Source organism: Mesoplodon mirus, assembly GCF_964341445.2.
Source record: "Mesoplodon mirus genome assembly, chromosome: 10".
NCBI lineage: Eukaryota > Metazoa > Chordata > Mammalia > Artiodactyla > Ziphiidae > Mesoplodon > Mesoplodon mirus.
In genome coordinates, this window is record NC_138986.1 from 42,604,400 (window position 1) to 42,629,326 (window position 24,927).

At 38.9% G+C, this 24,927-nt stretch overlaps 1 protein-coding gene across 1 annotated transcript in view; it reads right to left on the reverse strand.

The window, feature by feature from the left end:
* Window positions 1-24,927, reverse strand: part of SLC35F1 (solute carrier family 35 member F1) — a 419,368-nt gene that overhangs the window by 292,219 nt on the left and 102,222 nt on the right. The window lies entirely within an intron of this gene.

Sequence of the window (24,927 nt, forward strand, 5' to 3'; positions counted from 1 at the left end):
CCTTTAATGTCCTTCCAGCCCCAAATTTCTAAGATTCTATCCTATGCAGATGTCTAGAATAATCAATTTGACTATGTAAACATTGTCTCCTGTAATGATTAAAGATATTTAAATACTTCTAGAACTATGTTTGGTACTTATGCTACCCTATCACTGTTTGTTCTTCACAGAAGTAACTTTTTTCTTTATTAATAAAAGAGTACTAGAAACTTCCAGTTCTGCCATGGCAATGTAATTTATCTACAATACATCCCTCCACACTGATTATGCTTATAAACTCTGGAAAAGCAACAACCCAACCCAAGGATTCTAAAAAGTAAACAAGAGCCGGAAGTACTAGGGAGGGCAGCCAAAATTTGGAGGAACAATCAGCATGGAGGTTTGTTTCTCAGTAATATTTTTCTTTTGCAACTTTAAGTGGTTTCCCCACTTAAATTCTTTTAAATGGTCTAACTGCTTTAAGTAAAAACTATAACATTTTCCAGTGGGCTTTCAGCTGTATAGATTTAATACATATGACAACCATAATATTAAAAAAAAATAGGAAAAAGGCATGGTAATGGGATCTATATGACTGCAAGATTTCTATATTTTACCTGAAGTGGTACAATATTAACTCTAAGTAAACTGAAAAAAAATTCAAAGTGATATAGCCAAAAGCCAAAGATAATTTAAAATCAAATACCAAAACATATATAAATAATCCAAAAGAAGGCAGGAAAGGGAAACAAAAGAACAAAAAGCAAAATGAATAAACAAAAAAAAGATAAAATGGTAAAGAAATATCCAAAAATGTCTAAGATTATGCTGATGGTCTAAAGTCTCCAGTTAAAAGGCAGAGATTGACAGAGTGGACAAAAAGCAAGACCCAACTAGATATCCTAAAAAAGACACATTTTAAATATTAAAACACAAAAAGGTTGAAAGAAAATGGATGGGAAAAGTATAATATGCAAAAATTAATTATATGAAGGCTGTAGTTAGTATATTAATATCAGATAAAATAGACTTCAAAACAAAATGTATTACAAGACATAAAGAAAAATGCTTCATAATGATTAAAAAAATTCATCAGGAAACAACAATTATAAATGTGTATGTGCTTGATGATAGAGCTACAAAATACACAAAACAAAAGTTAACAGAATTAAAGTGAGAATCAGACCACTTCAAAATCACACTTAACATCCCTCTCTCAGCAACTAATAGATGTCCCCCCAAAAAAATCAGTGAAGACAAAATATCTGAGCAACACTATCAAAAAACTTGACCTTACTGATATTTGTAGAACACGGCATTCTACAATTGCAGAGTATGCCCTTTTTTCTTCTTTTTGAATTTTTGAATTTTATTTATTTTTTTATACAGCAGGTTCTTATTACTTATCCATTTTATACATATTAGTGTATATATATCAACCCAGTCTCCCAGTTCATATACCCTTTTTTCGAGTGCACATATGCATTTAACAAGATAGACCATAAACTAGGATTTAAAACAAGTCCTAAGAAATTTAAAATAAATATCATACAAATATGTTCTCTGACCACAACTGAATTGAATTAGAAATTGACAGTGGTAAGACATCTAAGAAAAGCTCATCTATCTGGTAATTAAACCACATTTCTAAATAATATATGGATCAAGATCACAGAGGAGAGCATAAATTACTTTTAACTGAATGACAATAAAAACCACAACATATCAAACTTTGTGGAATATAGCTAAAGCAGTGCTTTTAGGGAAACATAAATGTTTGGAAACATATTAGAAAAGAAGAAAAAATTAAAATTAATAACCTAAGGTTCTACCTTAAGAAGCTAGAAAAATAAAAGCAAAGTAAACTCAAAGGAGAATAAAGGCAATAACAAAAGTAAAAGCAGAAATAAATGAAAAAGAAAACAGGGAAACAGTAGAGAAAATGAATAAAGCTAGAAGTTAGTTCTTTGAAAAGATCAACAAAATTGGCAAATTTCCAACTACACTGATTAAGGAAAAGGAGAGAGAACAGGAAGCACTAATAGGAAGGACTTATCAACACAGATCTTACAGACATTAAAAGCTAATAAGAGAATACTAAGAACAATTTTATGCCAACCAATTTGACAACTTAGATGAAATGGACAAATTTCTTGAAAAGTTACAACTCAGGGAAGCAGACACAAGAAGAAATGGAAACTGAATAGCCTTGTTTCTATTATAGAAACTGAATTCCTTATCAAAAATTGTTCCCCAATGAGAACTCCAGGCCCAAGTGGTTTTACCAGTAAATTCTAAGAAATATTCAAGGAAGAAATAATACCAATCTTATACAAACTTTTTCAGAAAATAGGGGCATGAGACACTGCTCAACTCATTTTACAAGGTCAGTATAACCCAATACCAAAGTCTGTGTAAGAAGATTATAAATTATATCTTAATGAAGTTGTAAAATTTTTCTAAAAAGTGTAGTCCTATTGCCTTTATAATCCTGTAACAGTCTCGGACTACACACAAATGACTTTCGTCACTGAAAGGCCTCGCAGGAACCGATTATAATACAGCCTCAGGTGAAACATAGAGTGTAACATGTACTCTGAATAATTTTCTAATGATTTTGTTCTAAAGCAGAGAAACTACAACCCGCAGGTCAAATTCAGCTCAGGCCCATGTTTTTTGTAATGCCTGCAGGCTAAGAACGAGTTTTACATTTTAAAAGTTGTTTTAAAAAAAGAAGTGACAGCAACTACATGTGGTCTGCAAAGCCTTAAGATATTTACTCTTTGACCTTTACACAAAGAGTTTGCTATCCTTGTTAGAGTAACAAGTTTATGACCATAAGTAATTTTATTATTCTACTATCAGGAGGAGCGGGTACCCAACATGCTTAGAAACCAGGACACCTGCCAGCCTTCCTGTCCTCTTCCCTCCACTTAGTTTCTGCTCCTTATTGATTGATTCATTCATTCAATAACTATGTAGCCCAGTCCTATTATATATCTGTCACTACACCATTATATCTTCAATATAATGATGTACCAGATAGGCACCCCCGCCCTCAATGAGTCCACAGCTTCTACGGAAGAGGTCTCAATGTTTATTCAATGAATGACTCAATCATTCCAGCCTGCTCTTACCAGGGCCATGCAGGCAACAATGATCAGGTAAGCCTAGCACACCTTCCCCATCTTGTTGCTGCTGGGGCTTACTTTACACTCTTCACTGGATGTCATGCTTCTCTGGACCTCACATTTCTCATCATTATAATTTAAAGGTAATAATACACTTCAAGATAAAAGATGAAAAATTAATGTGAATGTATACAGATGCAAATATAAGATATTATTGCAGCCTTATCTTCCTCAATTAAGGGTCTCAAAATTGTCAATCCTCCCAAATGGAAGCTCCTCCTTAAATCTCACATTTAAAATAAAACTAACACAGTTGAACATTAGGGAAAGATAATGCTGAGGAGGTTTTGTTAATGCATCCAAAAAAAACTCCCTATTTTAAAGTTAATGTAAAAATCTCCAAATCCAAAGGATTTGCATCTTAATGTGTTAAAAAGCATTAGTTAACATTTACTTAGCCACTGGTAATTATTTGGATTCTAAATCCAGAAGGTGTAAGAAAGATTGTCAAAAGGAGTCAAGGGTGGCATTAATATGGGTAGAAAATAAAATATCATTCAACAAAATGTAACTGAGGATATTTTTCTGGATAAAGTGGTTGGAATCAATTATTTATTTCTTGAAATAGAAAAATTTGGTGAAGGGAAGAGCCACCAGAGGGAACACATATATGAGAGTGCCAAATAAGATAGTCATGTTTATAAGGCAACATGGTGACCAAAATAATCAGAATGACTTGGAATTGGAGAAAAGATGTCACCAAAGAGAAAAGAGAAACAAGATTAATGGCACATCACCTGCAAACCTCAGTTCCCAGTGGACAAATTCAAAAAAGGTGAGAAGAGCCAAATAGGAATGATTATAAGACTCAAGAACTTAATTGAAGGGAAGGGATTTTAAACTATGTAAAATAGAGATGGAAGGAGTCAAGGTTAAGAAACTAAGGAGCGGACTTCCCTGGTGGCGCAGTGGTTGAGAGTCCGCCTGCCGAGGCAGGGGACACGGGTTCGTGCCCCAGTCCGGGAAGATCCCACATGCCGCGGAGCGGCTGAGCCCGTGAGCCGTGGCCACTGAGTCTGTGCGTCCGGAGCCTGTGCTCCGCAACGGGAGAGGCCACAACAGTGAGAGGCCCACATACCGCAAAAAAAAAAAAAAAGAAACTAAGGAGCTCATGAAAGGTATTTAATAAGTAAAGTCCTTTAAAGCCAATAGCTTTTCTATGTTATAGGAGAGCATGATGACAAATCACAGCCTAGGGAAAAGAAGTAGACAGGATAATATCAAAGAGTTTTTTAAAATACCAACCATAACCTTCCTAACAATCATTTTTATTACACTGGAGTCACTTGTAACAGTTAAGTCAGGCTGGGACAGAAACAACCTACACTGTATATAAATTGCTTAAGGTCTGATTCCTGTTATTACTTTACAGCCAAAGAGGGGAAGAGAAAAGGCAGAGAGAGGGATGGAAAGAGCAGGAGAGAGATGTTTGAAGCTGAGGCATCTACTTGTACTCCACTTCACTGAGGCCAGAGATTGTGACACCCTCATGTGTCCAGCCCCCAGCACAGTGTCTGAGATACATAAATGATTGTTTATCACAAGGGATCTGCACATATGTACCTCAACAATTCTCTCCTTTTTGAGGCCATCCTTAGCCAAACTGAGGTATGCTCTACTTGACTTCTACTTGTTTCTCCAAAGTGGCACACAATCATGCCCTGCTCTCCTGGAATGGGTCAGAGGAGAAGGCATTCTGGCCAAGGTTCCTCCTGTAGCCATGAGCCACTGGCCAAAATGAGAAGGAACAAGGAAAGATATTGACCTGCTGACACTGATGGGAAACACGGGACGAGAAACCCACTCTAGACTGTCCCACATCATTGTCCCAGACCCAGGAATTGCACACTGTCAAAGCACTGCCTAAAACAATTTCAGACATACGTCTCTGACCACATCTCTGGCTACCCTCCCCTTCCAGCTTTACTGACCTCCTTGTCGTTCTGCAAACATATTAGGCTGCCCTAGCCTCTGCAGTGTTGCACTTGGAATGTGACTCCCCCAGATGGAAGCATGGTTTTCTTCCTCACCTCCTTATAATTTTTTTTTTTTTTTTTTGAGGTACGCAGGCCTCTCACTGTTGTGGCCTCTCCCGTTGCGGAGCACAGGCTCCGGACGCGCAGGCTCAGCGGCCATGGCTCACGGGCCCAGCCGCTCCGCGGCATGTGCGATCTTCCCGGACCAGGGCACGAACCTGCGTCCCCTGCATCGGCAGGCGGACTCTCAACCACTGCGCCACCAGGGAAGCCCTCCTCCTTCTAATTTTTAATGTCATCTTTCCCCGACCACCCTTAAAATTGACCTCTTCAACACATGTATCCCCTTTCTTTACTTTACTTTTATCCAAAATGCTTATCACATCACACTAAATGTACACAATAAGTTTACTGACTTACTTGTTTACTTTCTCTCTTCCCTCGCTGGAAGGAAAGAGAAGCAGAGGGATGCAAAGCCCAGTAAGTAGGAAAAGCTGCATATTATGGTTCCCCTCTTTAGAGGTCAGTAATTCACACTGAAGCACATTGAAGGCTGCCAAGTGTTGTTAAAAAAAATTAACCCTTTTCAGTAAAGAAATATTCTTAACTTGGTTAAACTTTTGTAAACAGAATATTTCACCTTGTAGCATTTATTAATAGCCGTCAGAACATACAAGCTGGGAAACACAGCTAAGTCATAGCGGCCCTGTTTCCTTTCTTTTTCCTTCAAGGAAAAATGGCCAAAGCCATTCTTCTAAATGAATACAATTGTCTTTTGTAGATCCTTATTCTGCTTGATCGCTACCCTATATATCTAAGCACTTCCTGAAGCATCTCCATCTGTTTACCTACTACCTGTTCTGTTCCCTCTACTAGTTCTCTGAACATTCCTTCTCCGTTTTCCTCAGTTGTTTCGTATCTGCTCTTTAATTTTTAACTAGATGCACGTCAAAAGTTAAATCCTTGTCTTACTTTTCTTCTTTCACTCTTCCTGTCCTTGGATAGACTGATATTATATTTTCAATTTTCACTTCTGTAATGACCCTCATGACTCTAACCTAAACTCCAGATTATATTTCCAAAGACCAACTTAGACAGGGTCAATTGCTATCTTTTGCAAAAGAGCATAGTTTAAAAAAACCAGTACCTTTATCATCTTAAACTGGATCTTCATCCCATCCACCCCCCGTTTCTGCCTCTAGACACACCATTTTCCCTGTCTAAAAAACTTTGAAATTTATCTTTACTATTTTCTCTTGTTTCTCTACGTCCTCTCCCACCGCCACTATTTAGTGTTCTCATTCTTTGCTCACTCTCTCAGATGGTTACTTTGTTTTTTGGGTCCCTTCCCATCCCTAGCCTGCTTTTCTCCCACCAGTGGAATATAAATACAACACTACCAACCCCTGCCTCAGTGTGGTAGCTCTGCTACCATTCACTCATCCTTCCTAATTAGTCCTGTGTATCCAAGCCAGACTCCCTGAAGTATAAGCTTCTCTCCCTCACCTAATACTAACTCCTCTGTGTTGATCATCTCTATTTCTCTTAGTATTCCACAGATCCCCAACTATCACTCCATGTACTTATTTTCACTGATCTCACTAGACTCTTTCCAGAGCCTTCCAGTCTTTTGAAAAAGACTAAGATGAAAAATAGAAACAATATTACAAACAAAGTCTCATTGACATTGATTACAGTGGGGAACAAGAAAAAAGAACATGGGAGACGGGAAATAGAGACATTTACCTCTTAAGGAGTGTTGTCTGCCAGTCATTATATTACAGTCAAACTCTATTATATGCATTAACAGAATGGAGCCAGCCATAGTGTACAAGAAAATTTAAAAGTCAGGTATATATTTTGGATTTTGCATTTAAATATGAAACCTGGGAATTCAAAAGAGTATTTTAAACATAAAACCATAACTTTGCACCATATTAGACAAAACTGAGTCAAAATGGACACAAAACCAAATGTAAACACTAAACCTAAAAGTAAAACTTCTAGAACAAAATATAGGAGAACATCTTTGTGATATCCTTGAGTTGGGCATAGAACTATTAGAAAAGACATAAAAAGTGTGAACCATAAAAGAAAATATATAAATTTGACTTTACCAAATCAAAAACTTTTGCTCTTGGAAAGATATCATCACGAGGATAAAAAGACAAGCTACAGACTGGGAAGAAAAAATTGCAAAACACATATGTGATAAAGAGCTTATACCTAGATTACATGAAGAACGCTTACAATCTAATCAATAAGAAGATTTTTTTTAAAGGTGGGGCAGGGGACTAAAGATTTGACAGTCATTTTGCCATAAAGGAGAAATACATGGTCAATAAGCAAATGAGAAGATATTTAATATTATTAACTTATTAGGGAAATGAGATCCCACTGCACACCTATAAGAAGGGCGAAAATTAAAAAGACTCACCATACCAAGTACTGGTGAGAACGTGGAGGAAATAGAACTCTCATGCATTGTTGCTGAGACTACAAAAGGCTACTACCACTGTGCAACACAGTTTGACAGTTTCTTACCAAGTTAAACAAATATTTACCATATGACATAGCAATCCCACTCTGAGGTATTTACCACACATGAGAAAAAAAATACGTCCATGCAAAAGCCTGCTCATGAATGTTTATAGCAGCTTTTATACAACTGCCAAAAGCTGGAAACAATCCAAATGTTGATCAACTGGTGAATGGATAAACAAATAAAATGGAATACTTCTGTGATAAAAAGGAATAAACTGTTGACATATGTATCAACAAGAAGGAATCTCAAAGTGTTATTCTAAGTAAGAGAAGCCAGACACCAAAGGCTACATACTGTATGATTCTATACATATTCTGTTTATTTCGTTCTGGAAAAAGCAAAGACAGAAATCTAATCAGTGGTTGCCAGGGGCTGGCAGTGGGGTTGACTACAATAGGGCACCAGAAAGTTTTTGAAGTGATTGAATGTATCCTCTCTATCAACTGTGGTGATGGTTACACAACTGAATACATTGGTCAAAACTCATCGAACTTCATACCTAAAAAGGGTGAATTTTACTGCATATAAGTTATACCACAATAAACCTGACTTCAAAAAAATCAAGACTTGTTTTAAAAACCAGAAAAGAGAAGGCAAATATTTTATTTTTCTTATCCCAACCTCCTTGTTAACTTTGTCCCCAACCATCTTCATACTGAAAATATTTCTCAGTATCAGCTTAATGACACACCTTTAAATCTTTTGAAGAGCAAAAACAAGGTTCAGACTGGGTCTAAAAGTTTCCTGTGGCAAACAAAATAGGAGTAAAAATTTACACTGTAAAATTTCAACAACTCTGGGATTCACAAAGAGTAAAGAGTTTTTGTCTCTGAAATAGAAATTGTGCCACAGAAGATATGACTCACTGGGACCAGCATACCTAGCTCAACTTTGATTCCAAAATTTGTTACATGCATTGGTGGCTCAGGGGTAGAACTCTCGCCTCCCAAAATTGGTTTCTTGTTCCCTGCACTCTGAGAATAGTCTTCCATAAGCTAGAGATTAGCCTCTCTTTCCTCAGCACAAAGAAGCCAGCATTCAGGTAGATTTGAAGAGAAGGAAAAGGATGAAGAGGAAAGCTTCATATGTTCGTAAGAAAACAGAGTACTTTGGGAAAACTGTGCTTAAGATGATAACCTCAATATTAATATTGCTTGAGAACTCACCAGGGCTGTCACAGAGCAGACACTGTGATATAGTACTTGAGTCCAGAGAGATCAGCTTTTCCATTTAAATAGGCAGAGATGAATTGGGAGGGTCAGCCCCAAAATATATCATGCCACCAAATTCCTTCCATGCCCACAAGTTCCTTAGCATCCATCACATTTATGACCTTAGTTATTTATATGTTTGACAAAAAAGGAGAGGAAGGAAAAAGATGTTCAAAGAAAAATATCCAAATTTTCACAGTGACTGTGTTCTCCTCAGTCTCTAGATAGTTTTCCCATTGCCAGGCCAGCATCCTGAGCATGTGACATGCAGTCACACAGGGCTGCACACTCAGAAGGGCCCCCGGGTTGGCTTAATGCTTTCTCGCCACCATCTTGAACTTCATAATTTTTGAAGAAGGGGCTCAACATTTTCATTTGCATTGTGTCCAGCAAAACATGTAGCTGGTCCTGACCATTGCCTTTTAAAAGACCTTATTTTGATCTTCAGAAATCTCTACCTACACTTCTTTTCCTTACATGGAGCAAAGACATTTTACCGAATACCTACTGAATGTCAGGGCTGAGCCATGGAATTCTCTATGCCCATACAGGTTTCCCCCACTATCCAAAAGTAGAAGATTCCCATGAAAACTTTAGTAAGCCAAAATGGCATAAAGCGAACACGCAATTACCTTAGGACACACCTTGCTAATGGATGCACAAAATTAATCGAGGTAAAGTCCAGATGCTCACAGACACAGTTCAAAGCTATGGCACCTGGATGCTGAGATGCTGAGCGTAGTTCCTGGGGAAGGAGCTTGGTGGTGCCACCCTCCCCGCTCGGGGTATGCGCTGCCTCTATTAACAGCTTGCTGCCAAACAAACGCTGAACGCAATTTTTGCTTTTTGCCTTTTTTCGTAAAATCCTCTCAGATTTCTTTCAGTTAGCGAAAACAGGTACTAATGTAGGTCTTTCATGAAAGCAAAGGGGCATAAAGTGAACTTTTGAAAAGCAGAGCGTACCTGTATACATTATGGCTTAACATTACTAGAAAAAATTGCCTAAGCCACTCACATTCATGGTTCCCGTTCTCTGCCCAACATTGTCTATAACCCCACATTTCCCAGTCTTCTGTTCCCTCCATTCTCAACCACTACTATTTTACCAGTTTCCTTAAAACCCTATCAGCTCTCTCATTCTCAGGTGAGAGCTTTTCCTTTTTCTTCATGGATGTCCTACAAACCTCTCAGATGCAACATTACCCAAACAGCAGCCTCCACCTTCCCATCTAAGCCTGCTCCTGTTTCAGTGACTGTCATGGCTTTCCTCTCCATTGTCCAAACAAGAACCTTGTTAGTCATTTTTTTTTTTTTTTTTTTGCGGTATGCGGGCCTCTCACTGCTGTGGCCCCTCCCACTGCGGAGCACAGGCTCCGGGACGCCCAGGCTCAGCGGCCATGGCTCACGGGCCCAGCCGCTCCGTGACATGTGGAATCCTCCAGACCGGGACACGAACCCGTGTCCCCTGCATCGGCAGGCGGACTCTCAACCACTGTGCCACCAGGGAAGCCCGGTAGTCATTCTTGACTCTTCTCCACATCAAAATCATTTCCAAGTTTTGCCATCTTAATATTTTTTTAATCTGTTCACATTTGTCTATCCCTTTTTCCATTGCTTTAATTAATACACCCATAACTATTCTCCTGGTTTACCATAACATCCAATCTAAATTTTCTTCCTAGTCACTAAATGCATTTTCATGCTATAGTCTTAAAGATTTTATAATAAAAATCTGATCATATTCTGTGATACACTGAAAAAAACTGCCACAAATTCTTCCCATTCCTGTCTGTATACCCTTTGGCAATGCAGTTTTGACAATCCCTCTTCTCAAAAGTAGAATCCATCTCTTTTCCCCCTGGATTCTGGGCCAGCCCTGTGACTTGCTTTGACCAACAGAATGTGGAAGAAGTGTGATATTGTGGGAGTTCTGAACTCAGGCCTCCAGAGACCAGAGGGGTATGCAGGTTCCTGATGTCACTCAGAATGCTCTGTACTGGTTGCTGGAGAAATTTCCCCTGCACAACTGTAGTGCTAGATGAAAAGTTGTACTTGTTCACCAATTCCTAAAATAGTTCTCCCTTTTCACTATCCCATATACAGTATCCTAGACTAGGATCTTAGGAGTTATCTTTGACCCTTTTCTCCACTTTACCCTCTATAGTCAATTTCTCTAAAATCTCATCACTGCTTGTTTCAAAAGGTCCCCGATTTGTCCTTTCACCTCAGTCCCCAGTGTCATGCCCTCCCCTGAGTCTAGATCCTTAACTGAATTATAGAGCAATTCCTTGGCTATTCTCCACGCTCTAGTCTTGTGCCTTCCAAACATTTTAAGTACAGCAACCAGACTGATTTTCTTAACAAGCTTCCTTTTATTTCTCACACACACAAAAGTCCATAATAATTCCCTATTTCCTATTTCATCAAGTCAATACATTTTATGTCACTTTCAAGGGCTCTCCCTAATTCCTCCCCCCAAGTTTATCCAAATTTATTTCCTAGTAAGTATTCCTTTGTGCGTATCCTCTTCATCATACAGTTCAATTTTCTCAGCTACATAGAGAGTGCTCAGTAGTACCCCCCTGCCCTTAGTCAGGCATAGACACTCATTCATCCATGCTTTGCTCTCTATTAATCCGTTCTTCTGGAACCAACTCAAGTTCTACCTCCTTCAACTCCCTGGACCCTAAATCAAAGACACGATGCTAATCCTTGCTCTGCCCAAAGTAGTTGTTTGAAGCCAGATGAACGACTTCTGTTTCCACATCTGTACTCTTAGGGGACTGAACCTTCCAGCTGGAACATTTGAAATTCACTAATTCTTCCAAGACTCTAATCCAGATCCAGCCCATGCTCCTTGGGCCTGCCCTCCTCCACCCTGGTCAAACACTTGTGTTCTAAATGCTTCCTTTGTAATCATTTTCCTTCACTTTCCAATCATCTAGTACACTTTTGAGGGCTGGACACCATGTCATATCCTGATCAGGTAACCCTGTGACACTTGGCACATAATTCGCACTCAGACTAGAAGCTATGAGCTGATACCACACAGACTTTGCAGCCTATAGGAGGCGACTGGAGTTCAGTTTTAGTTCAGTATAATAAGTGCAGCATAATAAGTCCTAATAATGATGTCTCTGAGAAAGAGAGCAGAAATAGAGGCACCATGAAGGACTCATTATGGCTAGTTTAAAAGAGGAAAAAATATCGTATCTATTTTCATTGAATATTCAGATGTGCCAGAGACCAGCCTCTGATACTGTTTCAGATGCTGTGACACTTGTCTAACACTTTTAAAAACATTCCTCACTGAAAAAAAATTATGGTGAATTAGATCCATCATGATAAAGAGTACAACACAAAATGAACAAGTGTTTTGTTAAAATGACTCTTCACCGAAGACAAATAGCTACTGAATCGAACAGTATCACCACTGTCTAACTATTACATAAAAATAGACCTATATTTTTCCCACTAGTGTTGCCCAAGGGGTTTAATCCATAGTAAGGGAGTTAAAATGGATGAGATTAGAGTCACTGAGGTTAATATATTATTCTATGCATTACATAATATGAAACAAGGACTGTGGAGCTATTGGAAAGATGTATATATATAAGGGTAATTTGTGCCTGAAAACTAAAAACCAGTATTAAATTGTTAGAAGTTTCTCTCTCTTCTCCGTCTTCTCCAGTCCATAATATATCCACAAAAATGTTTCATCACATAGTAGGTGTTAATTATCTTCTGATAATTTAATTGAATACAACTATCCAGGGTAAAAAGAAATCTTTTAACTAGCTTCAACTACCAATTTCTATATTAATATTTTATTAATCTTTATTTACCCTTATACAGAAGATGCATTCAAATGATCACACCACAAACATGTTCATTATTTGTCACTGAAAATATCACATAAAGATTTATTTGTTTATCATATAAAATATGTATGTACATATGGATAAAATGATGTATTGACAATGTAAAATACCAAATAAAACATATGTTTCAATATATTTATTCTAATATCAAAGCTATATGTGTTCAAATCCAGTCCCAGGGAATACTAAAACTTGGTCAAGTTTACATTATGGAAACCATGTGACAAATTTATATATGCAGAACATTAAAACCATTGTCTTTCAGGATAAAAGAAAAGTTATGTGGAAGCAGCAACTCCATTGTCTTGCTTGACCCAACGCATTCAACTTAAAGACCTGAAATCGTTTCAAATGATTTTGTCTCCTGTGACAGTCCTCATAAGTGCTACTATCACAAAGCAAGTTGGAATTCTCTGCATGACATGTGAATTGGAATGTCTTCAAAACTGCCCAAGTTAAGAAAGAGTCAGTAAAGGTCAGTCAAACTAGGATGTGTGTAGCATGGCCTAACAATATAAATTTGGACACCATGCAGCTTCGACCAGTCCCATTAGCCACACATCACCAGCTAGATCCATGGGGTCAACAGCAGGGCATGCGATTTTTCAGATGAGATTTTTCTACACAATATCGCTCGTTATTGTTATTCTTAAGAGAAATATTCAAAGGTTCCTGTAAAGCCTTGGGTCTAAATCCCAAACATAAAACCCTTAGCTTACATAGAAAGGCATATTTAAAATACCTGTTTTAAAGCAGTTTGGTATTAACAACAACAACAAAGACACGTATAACTTGTGAATCTACAAAGTGCTTTGGACTTTGCATAAAGGAATCACACACATAAAGGAATCACTTACTCTCATAATAACCCTGTAAGGTAAAAATTATTATGCCCATTTGCAAATGATAAAGGGATGCTCAGAGAAATTGAGGGATTTATGTAGCTGCTAAGTGACAAAGTTCATCCTTTGATTACAAGTCTAATACTCCTTCCACTTAAATAATCCAGATTCTGATAATGACTGCTTAGGAGACACCGTATAAACTGTTACTGTGACACTTTGGGCTAGAGCTGGAGAACTTTAAAAAGCAAAGTGTAATGATAAGGCCCCTTGACTTCTTTGTGCGTCTTAAAAAATTGATCTTATATCAAGACTCCATTAACTATTCTACAAAAAGGGCTCACTACAGTGCGGTCCCTCACTTATTATGATGATCTTAGAAAACAAAATTAAAAGGGGACTTAACTTCAAGCACTTTATTTAATGAGCAGAGCTCACATAAGTGTGCAGAAATAATACCCTGGAGCTACTTTATTCAAGAGCCACAGAAGATCTACCACAGATGAGTGACAGAAACATAATTAGTACAAGTTCATACAGTTGCCAAGTTGCTATTATTTAGAAGAGCCCTCTCTACAAGTTGAGCTTTTGCTACCAGTCACTGGAAAGTGAAGAATGGTAGCCCAAGAACAGAGGATGCTGCTGTGAATTCTGGGGGAGCATTGCTAAGAGGTCTCTGATGAGAAGCCACATTCCTACACTCACTTGCCTATGACTCCTGCAATGTGATCAAAAAAAAAAAAAAAAAAAAAGACAAAGAAGTACAGTTGTTTCTTTCTTGGAAATTTAACACCAATGCAAAGACACCCAGTCTAGTAGGGACTGGCTAGCCCCGTTTGTCCATACTCTAGATCACATCCTGCCTGCAGTTTTGCTCCAGGCTCAGGGAGGGAGGGCCCAAGGGATTCATCCTCTTGTGTCCACTGGATGTGGCCTGTGTCCACATGAGACAACATCCAGACACCACCAGTTTATGTCAGTTCTAGAGGGAGCCAAACTAAGCAAGACGTTAAGTCTATTTTCCCTCTCCTAGACCAGATCTCACAGCTAGTTAAATTTTCCAGAAATAGTCCAAGGAGTAAAAGACAGGGAGATGCCACAGATCCTATTCTGGAGGCAAGCCTATGTGCCTCTGGGTTTAGCATAGGGGTAAGGAGACCCAGTCGGCCACAATTCCCTCAATATCTTGAGCCAGCTTCACATTAAAGAAAAACGACCTTGCAGTTTCACTGCAAGAGTAGTCTGGAGTTTAGGATGGTTTTTATTGGCTGTTAACAATAGTGGTGGTAGAAATTTTGAAGGGGGATTGTGGGGAAGGGGTGGGACGGCTTGGAGCCGTCCCTTTAGAAAATATTCATTAGAAGGCATGTCTTTTAACCTTGAAAGCAGCATGTGAGTCTAAAACAATCTCTTGGATGAGAAGAACCCAAGACACCAGCAAAGAATCCAGTGCTGATTAATTCAAGCATTAAGCAAATATTAACTACCCAACATGGTGCAGACACTGATTCCACTGAATCATTTTCACACAATAGCTTGGAACTTCTATAAAAATACAAGTTCTTGAACAAAGAATGTTTGCAGTTTAACCCTAAAATGTTGATTTAAGAAATGAATTCTATTCAATTTAAAAGGAATAGGACATAAATAATTCCACTTTCCCTCTCACATTTGCTGATGAACGAGGCTGGACAAAATAATGTTTTTAAATATATAAAAAGCTTACAGAATTCAGATTTCTTAGCCTTTCTTTAAATTTATATTTCTGTGGGAAACAATATTACATAATGAATGTTTTTTTTCTATATTCAGCATGAAATAGTCAATATTAGGCATGTCGTTTACCCCAAGGATTGAAATGACACAAAAGCAGCATGAGTGGTGATGGTTGTAGCTATAAAAACACTCAAAACCCAGGGGACTGGATGTCTGATCCTTGAGGCTGACTTAGAAACATTCCACAGGGGAAAACTTAATGTTGGGGTTACAGAAGGACTCCTACAAAATACAGCAAACTGATTCTAAGATTAAGGTGTGGGAAAGAACAAGGGAAGAACTGAATTCTTGAGCAGCAGAACTCACTGACTATAAAACTGGATAACGGGGGACTTCCCTGGTGGTGCAGTGGTTAGGAATCCACCTGCCAATGCAGGGAACACGGGTTTGATCCCTGGTCCGGGAAGATCCCACATGCCGTGGAGCAACTAAGCCCACGTGCCACAACTACTGAGCCTGCGCTCTAGAGGCCATGCTTAGCAACTACTGAAGCCCGCAAGCTCTAGGGCCTGCGTGCTGCAACTACTGAAGCCTGCACGCCTACAGCCCGTGCTCTGCAACAAGAATCCACTGCAATGAGAAGCCTGTGTACCGCAATGAAGAGTAGCCCGCGCTCAACCCAAGTAGAAAAACGCCCACACACAGCAACGAAGACAACGCAGCCAAAAAATAAATAAATAAATAAAAAGTGGACAATGGGTGTATGTTTTGGAAGTCAGTACACCTCAACAAGCAGGTGTGATCCTTCACAGGTGGTAAAGTTTCCTTGAGAAAAGTATCCTCAGGGAATTAGATTAATTTTGTAAATCATCTTCCAAGAGAATATGTACAGATTTATTTAGCAAATAACTGGGTTTCTTAGCTGTTCAGGGCTCTCAGAGAGGCATAGGCTATATCTGGAAAATGGTGCTACATACAAAGATGTACTAATACAGCCTTTGCCCTTAAGGAGTTTTTAGTCTAAAGAGAGAAGTGTGAGGGGAAGGTGGGGAGAGGTGTTCAAAAGAATTTAGAGGTGTGATGCAGATATTTCCTGTTGAAAAAACAGGGACTTTTCATTTAAGCTGGTCCTTGGGAATTGAGGTTGGATATAAAGAAAAAGCCTTGAATTTAGGAAACTATGTGTAAAAAGAACATTGAGACCACAAGCTCAGCTAGGGTGGATGGGTGAAAAGTAAGGATAGTTAAAAGTGGAAAGTCAGCCCGTGGATCAACCAGGACATGGAAAACTCCCGTTTTTGAGCAGGAATTCCTATGCGGTCTAAGCCAGTCGGATCTACCTAATTATCATACACCTGCCAACTGATACAGGTGAGCCTCAAAGGGTGGCTGGTGCCTAAGGCACTTAAGATGCCCTCTTGCTTGTTCTTGGTCCCTTTTTATTGTGTCTGTGACTCTGAATACTTGTGCTGTGACATGTATCTACATCTCCACTTCTGTTTCCTTCAAATTCGGCATCTCTATGACTCTCCCTGAGAGGGAGACAGCGACTCTCTCCTTCAGCTTTTGGTTTACCTCTGACTTCTGCTCCCAACGCCCTCTGCAGCCTCAGCCCCAGGAGAAAGCCAACACTGCTATCTGTTTTGACCATACCCACCCCAAGATATCCAATCACAACTGGGTTTTAAGGAGATTACATAAGTGAGAAGTGTGAGTCTGGGTGTCAAAATCTGCATATTACAATTATACAATATATAATTTCAGTGTTTACCAATTCTCCTTTTCAAAATGTTACCACGGTTAATGCATCCTGGCACCTTTTGTGGCTTTCTTGTATATTTAGGGCCCATCATTTCTCACAAGCCATTAAGAGCTCAAATTAAGATGAATTTCCATGAATTCCTCCTAAACTACTCCAACTCACAAAGAGTACATCCTTCCCTGAAACCTGAGAGCCCTCAAACCGTAGTGCATGTTTTGGAGTCTTCAAATAGTGGGTAACATTTACGGAGCGTCCACCCTGTGCTAGTGTGTTGTATACAATGCCTTACTTTATCCTTGTTATGTACCTACGATGTTAGTAGTATTACAACCATTCACAAGTGAAGAAAATGAAACTCAGAGCTCAACTAACTTACCTAAGATATCTTAGCTAATAAACATTGATTCAAAGGCTGTCACTTTTCTACTAAATAGCAATAGCAGTCTCATTCTGTACTAATTTTTTTGTCTTATAAGTCTAGACTGTAAATGGCTCTTGTTCTGAATTCACGTAACACCCAACACAGCGTTAGGTGTACTATGGGTGCCTAATTAACTATCTGTATGAACAATATATAGTGTGACTGGAAAATCTCTACATAAGCAGAAAAAAAAACTAATACGATTACATTTCACTTTGACCTACAAAGTGAAGGTCAAAAGTTGGGTGGATTTGCATACAGCCAATATAATAAAACTATGACTACCGGATGATGAAACAGTACAATCAGTCAATTCAACGAGAAAAAACAGCAAGGGGGTTCTAAGACATCACATGAATCAAAGACTGATCCTGTTTTGTAATATTTGTTCATTTGTTTTGGTTTTTAGATTCTACATGTAAATGAAAACACAGTATTTGTCTGTCTCTGTCTTATTTCATTTAGTATAAAACCCTCCAGGTTCATCCATGTTGTTGCAAACAGCAAGATTTCATTGTTTTATGGCTAAGATTCCATTGTGTATGTATATGTACCACACCTTCTTCATCCATTCATCTGTTGATGAACAGTTAGGTTGCTTCCATATCTGAGCTACTGTAAATAATGCTGCTATGAACACTGGGGTGCATGCATCTCTTTGAATTAGTGTTCTCACTTTCTTCACATATATACCCAGGAGTGGAATTGCTAGATTGTATGGTACTTCTATTTTTAGTCTTTTGAGGAACCTCCATTCTGTTTTCCATAGCGGCTGCACCAATTTACATTTCCACCAACAGTGCACGAGGGTTCCCTTTTCTCCTCATCCTTGTCAACGCTTGTTATTTCTTATCTTTTCAACGACAGTCATTCTGACAGGTGTGAAGTGATATCTCATTGCAGTTTGATTTGCATTTCCCTGATGATTAGTGATGTTGAGAATCCTTTCATGTGTCTGCTGGCCATCTGTATGTCTTCTTTGGAAAAATCCTTATCCAGGTCCTCTGCCCATTTTTCAACTGGATTATCTGTTCTTGTTGCTGTTGTTTTGTTTTGCTTTTGACATTGTATATAACAGAAACAGACTCACGGATATAGAGAACAAACTAATAGTTGCCAGAGGGGAGGGAGGTGAAGGGGATTAAGAGGTACACACTTCCAATTATAAAATAAATAAGTCATTGGGATGTAATGCGCAGAACAGACAATATAGTCAATAATATTATAATAACTTTGTATAGTGTATAATCTATAAAATATCAAATCACTATGTTGTACACCTGAAACTAATATAATATTATAGGTCAACTATACTTCAGTTCAAAAAAAAAAATGATTCTGTAAGATTTTCTCATCTCAGCTGCCTGCACTGAACCTGGTTTCATTCAGGAGAAATTGCATTTCTCTTGAGCATTAGCATAGCCTCACAGAAGGTATGGTAGGTAGTGAAAAGGAGAAACACACTTTCTTATTTACAGACATATCCACCCCAGAAAATAATTACACAAATTTCCTTTTAAAACGCCTTGATTGATTTGGCTGACTTGAAAATATCAAGCTTTTCCTTTACTCAGGGTAAAGGAGATATGCCTCCTCTGGGGGAAATTCAGGCTACATAGAAATTATGACATCTCACCCCAGCTGACCTTGTAATTCATACACTGCAGATCAATATTTAAAGGCCTGCTGCCCAGTGTCCGAAGCTCCCCCAAGAATGTCATACACACAGAAAGCTGGCACCTGGATAAGCTTCAAAGTCCCCACATGGGAACTGGGGTGAGCTCATCACATCAGGCTAAAAACCAGCCTTTGTTCACGGTGTCACATCTTGCCTTAGTAGGAGATGGCTTCCTCACAATCACGTCCATTCATGAGGGGAGAGCACTGGGGTCCACGCTGAACAACTCTTCATTGAGCTGCAGAAAACAAGGACATAGCTGCCGTGTTTTCCCAGTGATGTTATTAATATTTAAGTGCTGTTCTCCAGGGGATTTGGGGGGAACGCATAAGAGCCCAACTCTAAGAAGGCTCTGACCTATTTTCATGATTACTGCTGCACTAATGAACTAACTGCTCAAAAAGGGGAAAAAATCACAACCATCCAAATTTCAAGTAACCACCAGAGAAGGTTAGTTTTGGCAAAAGATGTTGCTTGCAAAACTTCCAGCAACTACTGAAGATAACATGAAAGATTTTAGATCTTAGCAGAGTGCTTAACAGTTTGTAGTAGTTGCATTCGCTTCCATTTGGACAGCTGAACATGTTGTTAATGAAGAATGATGTTCAGTGTTGGATTGAGACCTCTTGCTGTATCTCCCCATTCTCACTGAATCACAGAAAGCAAATAAAAGTGAAGCATAATCTCACGTCAGGGAGATTAATTGATTTGCCAGGAACCGCTTAGCAAGTTGGCAAGTAAAAATACAGCCAGAAGCAGCAGGATCCTTCAATAACGCAGGGTTCACACACCAAGCTTGGCATCTCTGTCCAGGTTTCCCAATCTGGACTAAACTGGCAACAGCTTGCTAATTCTTCCTGTGCCTTCACCAGGAAGACTCCTGCAGTCATGTATCCAAAGGGTCTTGTTCTTCTATTTAGTTTACTTTGTTTTCTTTCAGTCGTTTATTGTCCCCACATACTGTCTCCTGTGAAAGCTCCAAGTTCAGAGGAGGATCAATGAAATGCCAGTTGCAAAGTTTATTAAAAAGCAAAAAGTATCACAAGTCGCATTGAATAAGTCGGCACCCATTTCCCTTTTTCCTCTCCTTTTCTTTTGCCTCCTGCTTCTTCCTCTTCATCTTGGTCACTAATGTTACAAGTAATAGGATATCATTTTTGATAACACTGACATTAAGAAAAGATGTTTTAATCCTTTCCTTCCGAATTTCTCTCCTTTTCTTAAAAGTCTATGCATGCTATTAACCCTGTTGTTAACAACATTAAAAATATTATCTTTTTTTAAAGCATTATGATATGTATAAGGTTTTCATTCTGAAAATTCAAGTACTTTTCTTTTCTCTTTCTGATGGGCCTGTAAGAAGCAGGGGCAAATAAGGATGTCTGATATCTCTTGTCCCTCCACCCAGAGCTTTTGCCTCTATAAAGATTTTCTCAACCACAGCACTACTGACATTTTGCGCCAGATAATTCTGTGTTGTACAGGCCGTCCTCTGCATTGTAGGATGTTTTGTACTACCCACTAGGTGCCAACAGCAACCCCTACCCCCCAGGTTGTAACAACCAAAAATGTCTCCAGTGCCTCATGCCCCCTGGGGGGCGGAATCAACCTCAGTGGAGAAGCACTTGTCTAGATGATACTGCCTGGTTTTCTGTGTGTTTGTATGAGTTGGAGAGGGAAGGAGGTTATTTTGAGTTTTGTGTGTGTCACAGGTATGGATGTATGAAGCTGGAGATCAGTAAGGTGAGAGATTATTTTTTTTAATAATGTCTACTCACCTCACATTGGTCTTGAGAGAATTGCTATGAACACCACAAGACTGGTTAAAGAATTTTGAGTTTCTTGGAGGGAAAATAAAATAATAAAAGCACTGAGGAGTAACATGTTCTACCCAAGTCCATCTTATGAGTGGACTGAGTCTAACAGAACCATATGCATCCTCTACCTTTTGTATGTGTTAATAAGCCAACATTTTTTGGCATCTACTTATTGATATGGCCTAATAAAATGGTGAAAAAAAATTGAGAATGAGTACATTCTTGAAATATCATAAACCACTTTTATTTTCCCTTATCTTTATCACAAGGCTGTATTCGTCAGCTCTGGAAATATATTCAAGAACATTTTGTAAACACCTAATTAATCCTTGCAGTACATTAATATTGAAGGAATCGGTGTCATCTCTTACTGAGGAGGCAGATGTGAAAACAAGTGGCATTACTGTTCTGAAATGATACAAACTAATAAGAGGCTCTTGAATAGATTTGTGTCAAGACATCAGTAAATCCTGGATTCATACTTAGGTATGCCGTGTCATACCTAATTTTAGCACACTGAATACTAAACTTCCTCTATGTGCTATCAAAATTAAATTTAGTTAGGGAGGATTTTTTTTAGTCAATTCCCACCTTTAAAAATGTATCTTATTTTCAAAAAGACTCTCAAGTGACAATATAAGCATCACATACGCATGTGGTTTCTCTCTTCAGGGGTCAACTGTAAAATAGGCAGTCAATAAATTTCCAGGTGGTAAACTTTCCTAGCATGCAAATTTCCTTCTAAATAAAACAACAAAATTCCTTTGTCTGGAAGCCAGATGCCTGAGACTAGGAAAATTTACTCTTATGGAGGCATAGGAGGAATATAAATCTAAGAAAATATCTGAAGATACGGTGGGAGAGATTTGGACAAAAAAATCTTTAAAGAAAATGAGAATACAATTTATACTGAGGAACTGAGGTTGTCATTTTGAAAGCAGTTTTACTGAATGAATAATTATAAGCACACAAGAATATAGCAACAAAGGACCAAAGAGTAGAGGGTGTTAAAGTATTTTATGGAGCTGTAGTCAAAAGATGATTGGACTTGGAAGATTCAAATCGCTGTCTCGCCTGTAATTAGCTCTGTGACCCTGGGCAAAATTGCCCAATTGCATTAGTGTGGGGCACAGAAACTGGAAGAAGAGCAGACAAGTTATTCTAAGTTTCTTCATGCCTATTTTATTTTTTCAAAACAGTTCCACTTAGCTTTCTTTAGATTTAAACAGAGGGAGATGTGCGACAAGGCTGGACTAGTCGGCACTCTGGAATTTCATTACTAACGCAACTCTGCCCATAGCCTGACCTCAGGTATCTTTTATTCCTTGATGCGCTATCATTTCACTGTCTGTAAAATAAACATTAGGTCTAATTTTAGAAAATAAAAGAACAAAATGATCTTCAGGATCTCTTCAGCCTGTCTAATCCCTCAATCCCCTACCCTTGAGGGCAGGAGCCAGTCTGTCCTGTTCTCTGTTGTATTCTGAGCATGAGCACAGTGCCTGGAATACAACAGGCACTCAGAAAATATTTGTAGAATAAATGAGTAATTCTATGCTTCAGATCCAACACAATATATCTTTCACTTGATTCGTTAGTTGGTAAGTGACTATACCTATAAGAAATGATAAATGGCACTCCAGGGCAGCACGTAAGAGCCATGACAGCACATATTCTTAAGGGCTATCAGTATTTTAAGTTTTCCAATGTGGCATGTTCAACAGTTATCATAGTGCCCTCTGAAATTCTTCACATAGGTCTTTGGCTCCTACTAACAGAAATGAAAACATGAGCAGAAGAGCCAGATTCTGAGGAAAAGTACAAAGAAACCAACTCCAGAGAGAATTTGGACAGTGGAAGCAAAATATTAAAGATTGTTATTCCTCGCAGCAATGGGCAGACTTTTTAAACTTAGGCTGTTACCATCTGTAGTTGTTACTGGCCATCTGCTTAGGTCTAATCTGGTCCGTCACTAGCATTAAATACGTTTAAATTCTGCTCCTCTTAAGTAAATTCCAGAAAAGCTTCTCTTATCCTTTTCTGAATTGTGAGCTAAATTTTTATCCTTGCACTATTTCAGCAAGAACATTAAAATGCTCCCGTATGGTCAAGGTGATGGCCCATCTAGCCCAACCTCCTGTGAATGCCAAGTAAGGATAACAGTCACACCCTCTACCACGTGTAGTGAACCACTTCCTGGTCCAGCCTCTGCTTTGTTTTTACATGTCTAACTTGTAACTAAATTAAATATTGACCCTAACGTATCAATGTCATGCATGGGTGTTGCAGGCAAAATATTAAAACACCACCCAAATACCAGCTCCCTAGCATGTACACCCTGTATAATCCTCTTCCCACGAGTGCAGGTAACTATGATGGGACAGTCGCTCCCTTACTAGGTTAAGGCTATCTGTCTGTTGTAGCAGAACAGAAGGGATTAGAAGTCAGAGAGACGCACTCCAGCTGTCTTAGAAGAAAGCAAATATCCGTGCTGTGAAAAGGCCTATGGAGACCATAGGAACTGGAGTCAGCCTCTAGCTGCTGCAAGTGGCCCCTGGTCAGCAGCTAGCAATAAACAAGGACATTAATCCTGTCCTGCTAGAACTGAATTCTCCAATATACACTGAGAAGAGGACTCTGTAGATGAGAACTGCAGCCTGACCTAGTGAAACCTTGAGCAGAGGACCCAGTTAACCCATACCTGGACTCCTGACCCACAGAAATGCGAGCTAGCAGACAGGTGCTGTTTGTGGGTCATGTGTTATATACCAACAGCAATCTAATACAATGGGTAAAGAATCCTGAGCACATTATAAAGTCATGAGAATGGGTGAAGTGATGGGGGAGTTAAATTCAGTGTACATTATGAGAGAGGATGAGCTCCAGTTTACAATGGTTGAAGTGGCCTTTAACGCAAGCCATCCAGTAATGGACAGTGCTACCCTAAAGTCACTACAACCATGGGGGTCATAGCTGGGTGGCTAGCCTAGCACAAGGTCCAGCCCACAGTAGGTGGTCAATGAACATGTGTTGTTGAATTAATAAATGTTGAAGAAATAACTTTATTCATAAATAAAATGTCTGAAGAATTAAGAGAATAGTGAACATATCTCTTTGATGACTCAGTATATACTTCATAAATCTGCAGTGTATTAAAGTTATTACCATTTTACCATACATGTAACAGAGTGGTTAAAGAACCACTCATCTCAGGGGTTACTGCTGGGGATGAATTCAGGGGGGTGGGTATGGAAGAACATTTACTTTTTATTGTGTGTACTTCACAACCTTGGAAGTTTTTGCAATAAATGTCAAATTTTTAATAATAAAAGATACACTTTAACAATAAAAAAGTTCTGGGGGCTTCCCTGGTGGCACAGTGGTTGAGAATCTGCCTGCCAATGCAGGGGACACGGGTTCAAGCCCTGGTTTGGGAAGATCCCACATGCCGCGGAGGAACTAGGCCCGTGAGCCACAACTACTGAGCCTGCGCGTCTGGAGCCTGTGCTCCGAAACAAGAGAGGCCGTGATAGTGAGAGGCCCGCACACCGCGATGAAGAGTGGCCCCTGCTCGCCGCAACTAGAGAAAGCCCTCGCATAGAAACAAAGACCCAACACAGCCAAAAATAAAGAAATAAATAAATTAATTTTTTTAAAAAGTCCTATCTAAGAGCATGCCTGGAATCAAACACTTTTTAAGATTTAAAATTGCAAGAAGCAAACCTTTTCATTATAACTCTCAACATTTGGCCAGACATCTATAGTGATGATGAGTCAGCCACTCAGTCTAGATGGCACATCCTTTTGTGGCCCTCTTTTACTATTGATACATGCTCTAGGGATGCAGAGAAGCCATATCTTAAAAACAAACCAAAAAAATGATAATAACAACAATAATTATAATTTAT